Source organism: Leucopleurus acutus, assembly GCF_964270905.1.
Source record: "Leucopleurus acutus genome assembly, chromosome: 10".
Lineage (NCBI taxonomy): Eukaryota > Metazoa > Chordata > Mammalia > Artiodactyla > Delphinidae > Leucopleurus > Leucopleurus acutus.
In genome coordinates this window covers 56,061,224-56,072,983 of record NC_139153.1, presented here as the reverse complement: position 1 = coordinate 56,072,983, position 11,760 = coordinate 56,061,224, and the positions used below count along the sequence as shown (strand labels likewise).

General features: G+C 39.9%; 1 pseudogene across 1 annotated transcript; it reads right to left on the bottom strand.

Moving 5' to 3' along the window:
* Positions 1-1,457: 1,457 nt before the first annotated feature.
* LOC309967619 (mitochondrial carrier homolog 1-like) lies at positions 1,458-2,571 on the bottom strand (annotated as a pseudogene). Its single transcript has one exon. The product of its transcript is annotated as a mitochondrial carrier homolog 1-like (transcript).
* Positions 2,572-11,760: the final 9,189 nt, after the last annotated feature.

The following is an 11,760-nucleotide window of genomic DNA, read 5'->3' as shown; positions in this document are numbered from 1 at the left end:
AAGTCTTGTAAATTAAACTGACAGACAGATTAATAGGAGGAAAAACATACAAATTTTACTTGATGTTAATATTTTATGTGGCATGAAAGCCTTCATAGAAAAGAAAGAGATATTGTAAGGATGGGATAGACCTGGAAACTTACATGCCATGTTAACAAAGAACAGTTCGCTGTGGAGACCAGACATGACAAAGGGAAAAGGGGCTGGGCTGGGGCTGCCAAATTGTGGGAAAGTTAGGAAATATGTGGGGGAAACTAATGGGAGATAAAGGTTATTTTAGTAGGTTTGTTTGCATAGATTCATCGTGGTGTCAACTTTTCACGTCTGGAGATAAGAATGTTCTCTTCTTCCTGGTGCAGGGAGAGCACTTTTCTCATATGAAATTGTATGTCCTGCTTTTAGGTAGAAAGAGGGAGGTCAGAGACCCTTTCTTGCACCTGCTATTCCTCAAGTGTATGCAGCTCAAAATAATCCATATAGCAGGATGGCATATTTGGGGGTGGCATGTTCTGATCCCCTTCAGAGTGTAGGGTTTTTTTCCCGCAAATCACCACCAATACATTTATTTGAGGGAGAAAAGGTCAAATCTTATTAGGAACTTTTAAACTGGGTAGGACTAGAGACCCTGATCTGCCTAACTTCTGGGTGTTCACAGCTGCACGGGTGACCAGGTCCTGCACATGAGGCGACACCATGAAACTGATGAAGAGGGGGACACGTTCTGAGCAGTCACACGATGTCCCATTCAGAAGGTGCTGCCTTCTTCTTATCAGAAAAGTAGTGCTGAGAAAAATGAAAGCAGAACCTAGCCAGGACTTCCTAGCACGTGCCCAGACATGATGGTGGCCTCCTGAAAGGGGATCACACCCTATTTACAAAGTAGGAGAGCGATGCTCCCAGCTGTGCTAAAGGATGAGAGCTGGGGCCAACTCGAGGGGTGTGAATGGGGGGTGGTACCTGACCCCCTGAGTCTTTGCCCTTCTGACCTGGGCCTCCACAAGCCATTCTCTGGCCCCAGCACAAGGCAAACTCGGCAAATCTGCAATGGAAGGGGATTCTGCCCCAATTCCTCAATGCCACCCCGCTTCCTCAGGTCTAACAGTGACCAAGCCACTGGGTGTAGGCTCACTTCCACCCATCCCCTGCTTCTGTGCAGACACATGGCAAATATGGAACCCAGAGCCCACCTGGGCTGGAGCACATCTAGGTGTTGCTGGGTTGGTCATGTAACAGGTGCCTGGAGACGATCAGGCCTCACTCACGGTGGCCAGGCTGAGATAGTGTGGGTTTGTGTGTGTGTGTGTTTCTTTTCTTAAAAATTGAAGTACGGTTAATTTACAATGTTGTGTTAGTTTCAAGTGTACAGCAAAATGATTCAGTTATATATATTTAGGTATTCTTTTTCAGATTCTTTTCCATTAAAAGTTAATTCAAGATATTGAGTATATTTCCCTGTGCTATACTTTGTTCTTTGGTCTTTGTTGTTTAAGACACAGTGTTTTTTGAGGTGGTTCGGGGTACTCCAGGGCAAAGCATGATGACACCTGGTGGTGGAAAGGCAGGCTGGAGCCACGGAAAGGCTTGCCCTGCCCACTCACGTCCTTCCAGCAGTGGATCCGGATTTGAACTCTGGGGAGTGAGTGGGGAGCCCGGCCTGCAGCCATGAGATCGCCCACCAGCAGGAAGGGGTAGGTTGGCATGCCACTGCCACCCCTGTGGGATAGCTCGGAATGGATGGCCAGGGCCTGGCTGAAGCTGTCATCCACCAGGTAGGCACTGAGGAAGTGGCCAGCAGGTTACAGCCCTGCAAGAAAACCGCATCTTCCAGGATGTGAGGGATTTAGCTGACAAAGAGTCCCAGCAGCCCCTCATCTTTGAAAATCTTCCCAATGGAGCTCAACTCTCCAGTGTACTTCGTCTCTAGTCCCACAAAATGGACCGTGCAGCTATTGAGATGACACGTAAGGGGTGACCCAATATGTGGGACATTCCCTGCATCATCATCAGGTAGGAGGTCTCCTTCACCACAGTCTTCAGAGAAATCTTCGTGTCATCCTTGCTGGAAACCTGCTCGATATCATCCGGAGAGAAAATCTTCTTCATGCTGCCCGGGGGTCATGGTGGAGAGGGCAGTGGACGTCAGCCAGCAGCTCAGGCCTCGGAACAGCCTATCTTCCCATCCACTTGCACAATGTCCTTGGCATAGGTGAAGAAGGTCGGAGGGTGGAGGACCTTCCTCCCCAGCCCATTGGTCTCAATGGTGTGGGTATTGGCTCATGACCCGTCTGATGGGCAGCTCCATGTAGAGCAGCTGGTGACTGAGCTCTGTCACCCCTGCGCCCAGCACCATGAAAAGAGCTTGGTGGTGGGGTCTTGGTCTCCAGAGCCCAGGACCCCCAACGCGCTGTCCATCCTGCCGGCTGAGGGTGGCGGATGTGCGAGGATATGCGAGGAAGCACGAGGTTGCACTGGGATGCTCGGGGAGGCGCGGGGATGCACGGGGGATGCGTGGGTGGTGGGTACAGAGCCTGGCCTCGACCCTGCCTCTGTTCCAGCTCCTGCTCCTACCATCCCCAGCACTGCTGCGAGCCCACCTTATGGTTTTAATTTTGATGAAACTGGCTTCTATTAAAATCAAATGTCTTCAGGCCCTACACCTCTGAGGAGGACGTGTGGGAGGAGAGCAAACTCCAAGGTATAGGGCTTGCGAAAGAGGGTAGGTTCAAGTGATGCTAAAGATTTACTTGTGCTAATAATTTTTATTAAGATTATTAGTGTATGCGTGTTAGAGTTCTATTCCAAAGTTTCTTAAGTTTTTATTGAACTGCCTCCAATCCTATTTTTTCCCATAATACAGGATGCAAAATTTTTCAGTAAAATGTATTTAATGTTAGAGCAGAAATGCATGTATCTGCAATTCCTAGCAAAAAGAAAGTTCTCAAAAATATTTGCTAATTGGACAGGCATTATAACTCTGAGAGTATATTCCCAGAACATTTTACCTAAGTGTCTCTTATTTATAGCTGAGCTTACCTTATCTCAGATTCCTAAAGAATTATCTACCTCGACAGTCACAATTTCTTTGTGAAATAAACCATTCCTGTTTCTCATTATGCCCTATTTATTCTCCTCCCAACATGACCTCTTAATTACGTGTGTATTTGTGTCTCCCATTAGACTGTGAGTTCTGCCAGACCAGTTATCTGGTAGGCACTCCACAAACACAAATCGTTGAATGAATGAATCAGTGTTAGGTGAATATTTGTATCACTTGCCAACCTAGAATCTTAATTTCTCTTGGGAGAGATAGAAAAATGACAAGGTATATCCATCAACAGCAGGGAAGCTATTTCTAATGTCTTTCATTTACTAAGTAATACATATGGACAAATGTTTTAATATAATCCTCATAACTATATCATATCTAAGCGTACTTTTATTGCCCCCATTTCATAGATGAGGAAACTAAAACTGAGAGGGATTACACCATCCTTCCCAACATCAAACCGCCAATAAGTGTCAGAGCTGGGGCTGATACCCAGGTGGTCTGATTTCATGCCAGCTCTTAACTGGCATGCTATATTATCTCCAAATTTCAACAATATTATTTCAATGTCAGTGTTGTACAAATGTGTATGTGTGAATGCTGTGTTTCATCATAACCAAAGATGTTAAAGGACCTATAACTGAGTGACTCCAGAATATTTCCCTCATTGGATGTAACTGTCTTCAGAGTCTTCTCTTTTTTCTAGAAGGAACAGAGGACTTATTTTAACCAACCACATTCAGACTTATGAACTCATTCTGTCTAACCTGGAGTTGTAGTTTGCCATCCTCAGTAAGTCTAACCACCTGAACCACACCACCTTTTCGTGCTTAAGAAACCCAGATTCCTTGGGCTCCCTCCTCCTCAGCCATTCTATGATGCCTTCTCTGCTGTGTTTTCTCTTGCCAAGGAAATAAACTCAACAGAAACTTTCCCTTCCTCTTTCCACCTACTCCTCCTTCTTCTTCTTTTTTTTAATTTTTTAACATCTTTATTGGGGTATAATTGCTTTACAATGGTGTGTTAGTTTCTGCTTTATAACAAAGTGAATCAGTTATACATATACATATGTTCCCATATCTCTTCCCTCTTGCGTCTCCCTCCCTCCCACCCTCCCTATCCCACCCCTCCAGGCGGTCACAAAGCACTGAGCTGATATCCCTGTGCTATGCGTCTTCTTCCCACTAGCTATCTACTTATGTTTGTTAGTGTATATTTGTCCATGCCTCTCTCTCGTTTTGTCACAGCTCACCCTTCCCCCTCCCCATATCCTCAAGTCCATTCTCCAGTAGGTCTGTGTCTTTATTCCTGTGTCTTACCCCTAGGTTCTTCATAACATTTTTTTTGTTTCTTAAATTCCATATATATGTCTTAGCATATGGTATTTGTCTTTCTCTTTCTGACTTACTTCACTCTGTATGACAGACTCTAGGTCTATCCACCTCATCACAAATAGCTCAATTTCGTTTCTTTTTATGGCTGAGTAATATTCCATTGTATATATGTGTCACATCTTCTTTATCTGATAGTCTTTGATTTATTCTTTGATAGTGTGCAGTGCTGTGCGAGAATAATCCAGAAGGATATTCACCACCATTAGATCCCAAATGCCAGGTTTAGAAAGTTTACTCTTTTTCAATCTCAGTCAAATAATTAGACAAATCTACTTTGCTTCTGAAATACCATAAACTCATATAGATTGAGACATAGAGAAAATTATGTCAGTGAGTGACAAAATGACGTAAGAAAATGCAGCGTCCAAGTTCTGTAGAGGAGTGTACAGTCATCAGAAGCAGGTCAGCAAGATATTGCCTCATGGAAGCCCTTTGGGAAACTGTTCTAAAGGAAGGACTCAGAATTAACTAGTTAACCAATGGTTTATAAATGGTTTCTACTTGAGGCTGTAGTGGTACTAAAAAAAATTTGAAAAAATTTAAAAACAGGGTATTCTCTTAAGTAAGCTAAAATAGGTCCCCACCCCAAATAACCCCCTGAATCATAACCCCAAAATTATCTGGGTTATTCTGGTATTTTCAGAGCCAAGTTTTTATCCATAAACTTCCATTTAATTCTTTCACAAGTAATTGAAAATTCAACATTTGGGAGCCTGTGTTCTTAAGGTTTATTCTATCTGTTATGTAGAAAGTAGAATTTGTGTGTATGTCTTTGTGAGAGAGGGCAGGCATGTAGGAACACATGTGTATGTACACTTACATGTATGTCATGTAGATCACTGCATTCTGTGATCACTGCATTCTGTGAAAGTATTCTAATATTATTAAAAAGAAGAAAACTGGAGAAACACACTTATGTAACTCCCCTATGCATATTTTAAATGGATTTTTTTGGTTTGTTTGTTTGCATATTTGTTTTCTCTGTATATCTGAATTTTGATAGCTATTCAAAGTTTTTTTGAACCGTTTGCCTGAATAAATGAGGAAAGAAGAGTGAGAATAAAGACGAGTGGGTATAATCTGTGATTTTGTGGGAAACCAGAAGGCAACTTTAAAGATTTTTCTCAATTTGGGATGTATAAGGAAATGGTGCCCTTTACAATATGCTATGCTTTGAAGCTGGTATTTCAGAGAATTTTTTCTCCTTTAAATTGGATAATTTATAAATGAATGCTCCCAAAGGAACTCGTAAAATCAAAGAAAAACATAGGCCGCTGGAAAATTGATTTGTCACCAGTACTTTTTAGCCTAAATAGTTTTCAATTTGATAATGACTTGATTTTAAAATTTCATATGCTGAACGTCAGGAATATGCAAATAATGTAGATGGAAGGGATGGATGTGGTGAAGTTGTCTCCTGGGGAAATGTTTCAGCCACATCTCTCATATCATCTCATGGAAATAGATCATTACTTGCAGTTGTACTTACATACCTCTGTTTTAATATTTGGTTCAAGCTGGGAAAGGAGGAAAACAAAATTCATGCTGGATTTGTGATCATCAGGTGCTGTGTCATGTTTTCTGGATGTCTGGGTAGATCTGATTTAATTCTCAAGGCAATCCTGAGAGCAAAGTGGTGCCCTGATTCTACAGATGGGGAAGAGGAGGCAGAGAGAGATTGGAGACATTAGTCACAGTGAACTTGTTTTTAATTACCAGTTCTTAAATAGTATGGTTAATTTACAATACTGTGTTAGTTTCAGGTATACAGCAAAGTGATTCAGTTATATATATTCAGTTATATGTATATATTTAGTTATTATATATATAGTCTTTTTCAGATTCTTTTCCATTATAAGTTATTACAAGATATTGAATATAGTTCCCTGTGCTATGCAGTAGGTCCTTGTTGTTTATCTATTTTATATATAGTAGTGTGTATCTGCTAATCCCAAACTCCTAATTGATCTAACCCCCTCCTCCGCTATCCCCTTTGGTAACCATAATTTTGTTTGTTTTCTATGTCTATGAGTCTATTTCTGTTTTGTAAATAAGTTCATTTATATCATTTTTTAAAGATTCCACATATAGGTGATATCATATGATATTTGTCTTTGTCTGTTTGACTTATTTCACTTAAGTGGATAGTCTCTATGTCCATCCATGTTGCTGCAAATTGCATGATTTCATTCTTTTTCATGGCTGAGTGATGAAGTAATGAAGTTTTAAAAGGTTTTTATGGCTCTTTCCAACTCTTTCCACTGTAGAAGCAGTTCTCAAACTTGAAGGAGCATGAAAGTCCCCTGGAGCACTTATTAAATACAGGTCACTGGGCTCCACCCTCAGACCTGCTGATTCAGTGGTTCTGTGGTACAGCTGAGAATCTGCATTTCTAACAAGTCCCCAGGTGGTGTTGTAGCTGATCCTGGGGCCACACTTTGAGAACCAGTGTCCTATAACAGAAGATGGGATCTCTAAACCCATATCAATCATGCCCTGTTAATGAAAAGTGAGTAACCAGTGCCTGATTGGAATCTTTTTTTTTTTTTAACATCTTTATTGGGGTATAATTGCTTTACAATGGTGTGTTAGTTTCTGCTTTATAACAAAGTGAATCAGTTATACATATACATATGTTCCCATATCTCTTCCCTCTTGCGTCTCCCTCCCTCCCACCCTCCCTATCCTACCCCTCCAGGCTGTCACAAAGCACCGAGCCAATATCCCTGTGCCATGCGGCTGCTTCCCACTAGCTATCTATCTTACTACGTTTGTTAGTGTGTATATGTCCATGACTCTCTCTCGCCCCGTCACTGCTCACCCTTCCCCCTCCCCATAACCTCAAGTCCGTTCTCTAGGAGGTCTGCGTCTTTATTCCTGCCTTACCCCTAGGTTCTTCATGACATTTTTTTTCTTAAATTCCATATATATGTGTTAGCATACGGTATTTGTCTTTTTCTTTCTGATTTACTTCACTGTGTATGACAGACTCTAGGTCTATCCACCTCATTACAAATAGCTCAATTTCGTTTCTTTTTATGGCTGAGTAATATTCCATTGTATATATGTGCCACATCTTCTTTATCCATTCATCCGATGATGGGCACTTAGGTTGTTTCCATCTCCGGGCTATTGTAAATAGAGCTGCAATGAACATTTTGGTACATGACTCTTTTTGAATTTCGGTTTTCTCAGTGTATATGCCCAGTAGTGGGATTGCTGGGTCATATGGTAGTTCTATTTGTAGTTTTTTAAGGAACCTCCATACTGTTCTCCATAGTGGCTGAACCAATTCACATTCCCACCAGCAGTGCAAGAGGGTTCCCTTTTCTCCACACCCTCTCCAGCATTTATTGTTTCTAGATTTTTTGATGATGGCCATTCTGACTGGTGTGAGATGATATCTCATTGTAGTTTTGATTTGCATTTCTCTAATGATTAATGATGTTGAGCATTCTTTCATGTGTTTGTTGGCAGTCTGTATATCTTCTTTGGAGAAATGTCTATTTAGGTCTTCTGCCCATTTTTGGATTGGGTTGTTTGTTTTTTTGTTATTGAGCTGCATGAGCTGCTTGTAAATTTTGGAGATTAATCCTTTGTCGGTTGCTTCATTTGCAAATATTTTCTCCCATTCTGAGGGTTGTCTTTTGGTCTTGTTTGTGGTTTCCTTTGCTGTGCAAAAGCTTTGAAGTTTCATTAGGTCCCATTTGTTTATTTTTGTTTTTATTTCCATTACTCTAGGAGGTGGGTCAGAAAGAATCTTGCTGTGATTTATGTCATAGAGTGTTCTGCCTATGTTTTCCTCTAAGAGTTTGATAGTTTCTGGCCTTATATTTAGGTCTTTAATCCATTTTGAGCTTATTTTTGTGTATGGTGTTAGGGAGTGATCTAATCTCATACTTTTACATGTACCTGTCCAGTTTTCCCAGCACCACTTATTGAAGAGGCTGTCCTTTCTCCACTGTACATTCCTGCCACCTTTATCAAAGATAAGGTGTCCATATGTGCATGGGTTTATCTCTGGGCTTTCTATACTGTTCTATCCTGTTCCATTGATCTATCCTGTTCTATCCTGTTCTTTCTATCTCTGGGCTTTCTATCCTGTTCTATCCTGTTCCATTGATCTATCTTTCTGTTTTTGTGCCAGTACCATACCATCTTAATAACTGTAGTATAGTCTGAAGTCAGGGAGCCTGATTCCTCCAGTTCCTTTTTTTTGTTCTCAAGATTGCTTTGGCTATTCGGGGTCTTTTGTGTTTCCATACAAATTGCGAAATTTTTTGTTCTAGTTCTGTGAAAAATGCCAGTGGTAGTTTGATAGGGATTGCATTGAATCTATAGATTGCTTTGGGTAGTATAGTCATTTTCACAATGTTGATTCTTCCAATCCAAGAACATGGTATATGTCTCCATCTATTTGTATCATCTTTAATTTCTTTCATCAGTGTCTTATAATTTTCTGCATACAGGTCTTTTGTCTCCTTAGGTAGGTTTATTCCTAGATATTTTATTCTTTTTGTTGCAATGATAAATGGGAGTGTTTTCTTGATTTCACTTTCAGATTTTTCATCATTAGTATATAGGAATGCCAGAGATTTCTGTGCATTAATTTTGTATCCTGCCACTTTACCAAATTCATTGATTAGCTCTAGTAGTTTTCTGGTAGCATCTTTAGGATTCTCTATGTATAGGATCATGTCATCTGCAAACAGTGACAGCTTTACTTCTTCTTTTCTGATTTGGATTCCTTTTATTTCCTTCTCTTCTCTGATTGCTGTGGCTAAAACTTCCAAAACTATGTTGAATAAGAGTGGTGAGAGTGGGCACCCTTGTCTTGTTCCTGATCTTAGTGGGAATGCTTTCAGTTTTTCACCATTGAGGATGATGTTTGCTGTGGGCTTGTCATATATGGCCTTTATTATGTTGAGGAAAGTTCCCTCTATGCCTACTTTCTGCAGGGTTTTTATCATAAATGGGTGTTGAATTTTGTCAAAAGCTTTCTCTGCATCTATTGAGATGATCATATGGTTTTTCTCCTTCAATTTGTTAATATGGTTTATCACATTGATAGATTTGCGTATATTGAAGAATCCTTGCATTCCTGGAATAAACCCCACTTGATCATGGTGTATGATCCTTTTAATGTGCTGTTGGATTCTGTTTGCTAGTATTTTGTTGAGGATTTTTGCATCTATGTTCATCAGTGATATTGGTCTGTAGTTTTCTTTCTTTGTGACATCCTTGCCTGGTTTTGGTATCAAGGTGATGGTGGCCTCGTAGAATGAGTTTGGGAGTGTTCCTCCCTCTGCTATATTTTGGAAGAGTTTGAGAAGGATAGGTGTTAGCTCTTCTCTAAATGTTTGATAGAATTCGCCTGTGAAGCCATCTGGTCCTGGGCTTTTCTTTGTTGGAAGATTTTTAATCACAGTTTCAATTTCAGTGCTTGTGATTGGTCTGTTCATATTTTCTATTTCTTCCTGATTCAGTCTTGGCAGGTTGTGCATTTCTAAGAATTTGTCCATTTCTTCCAGATTGTCCATTTTATTGGCATAGAGTTGCTTGTAGTAATCTCTCATGATCTCTTTTATTTCTGCAGTGTCAGTTGTTATCTCTCCTTTTTCATTTCTAATTCTATTGATTTGAGTCTTCTCCCTTTTTTCTTGATGAGTCTGGCTAGTGGTTTATCTATTTTGTTTATCTTCTCAAAGAACCAGCTTTTAGTTTTATTGATCTTTGCTATTGTTTCCTTCATTTCTTTTTCATTTATTTCTGATCTGATTTTTATGATTTATTTCCTTCTGCTAGCTTTGGGGTTTTTTTGTTCTTCTTTCTCTAATTGCTTGAGGTGCAAGGTTAGGTTGTTTATTCGAGATGTTTCCTGCTTCTTAAGGTGGGCTTGTATTGCTATAAACTTCCCCCTTAGAACTGCTTTTGCTGCATCCCACAGGTTTTGGGTCGTTGTGTCTCCATTGTCATTTGTTTCTAGGTATTTTTTGATTTCCTCTTTGATTTCTTCAGTGATCACTTCATTATTAAGTAGTGTATTGTTTAGCCTCCATGTGTTTGTATTTTTTACAGATCTTTCCCTGTAATTGATATCTAGTCTCATGGCATTGTGGTCAGAAAAGATACTTGATACAATTTCAATTTTCTTAAATTTACCAAGGCTTGATTTGTGACCCAAGATATGGTCTATCCTGGAGAATGTTCCATGAGCACTTGAGAAAAATGTGTATTCTGTTGTTTTTGGATGGAGTGTCCTATAAATATCAATTAAGTCCATCTTGTTTAATGTATCATTTAAAGCTTGTGTTTCCTTATTTATTTTCATTTTGGATGATCTGTCCATGGGTGAAAGTGGGGTGTTTAAGTCCCCTACTATGAATGTGTTACTGTCGATTTCCCCTTTTATGGCTGTTAGTATTTGCCTTATGTATTGAGGTGCTCCTATGTTGGGTGCATAAATATTTACAATTGTTATATCTTCTTCTTGGATCGATCCCTTGATCATTATGTAGTGTCCTTCTTTGTCTCTTTTAATAGTCCTTATTTTAAAGTCTATTTTGTCTGATATGAGAATTGCTACTCCAGCTTTCTTTTGGTTTCCATTTGCATGGAATATCTTTTTCCATCCCCTTACTTTCAGTCTGTATCTGTCTCTAGGTCTGAAGTGGGTCTCTTGTAGACAGCATATATAAGGGTCTTGTTTTTGTACCCATTCAGCTAATCTGTGTCTTTTGGTGGGAGCATTTAGTCCATTTACATTTAAGGTAATTATCGATATGTATGTTCCTATTCCCATTTTCTAAATTGTTTTGGGTTCGTTATTATAGGTCTTTTCTTTCTCTTGTGTTTCTTGCCTAGAGAAGATCCTTTAGCATTTGTTGTAAAGCTGGTTTGGTGGTGCTGAACTCTCTCAGCTTTTGCTTGTCTGTAAAGGTTTTAATTTCTCCATCAAATCTGAATGAGATCCTTGCTGGGTAGTCTTGGCTGCATGTTTTTCTCCTTCATCACTTTCAGTATGTCCTGCCACTCCCTTCTGGCTTGTAGGGTTTCTGCTGAGAGATCAGCTGTTAACCTTATGGGGATTCCCTTATGTGTTATTTGTTGTTTTTCCCTTGCTGCTTTTAATATGCTTTCTTTGTATTTAATTTTTGACAGTTTGATTAATATGTGTCTTGGCGTATTTCTCCTTGTATTTATCCTGTATGGGACTCTCTGTGCTTCCTGGACTTGATTAACTATTTCCTTTCCCATGTTAGGGAAGTTTTCAACTATAATCTCTTCAAATATCTTTTCAGTCCCTTTCTTTTTCTCTTC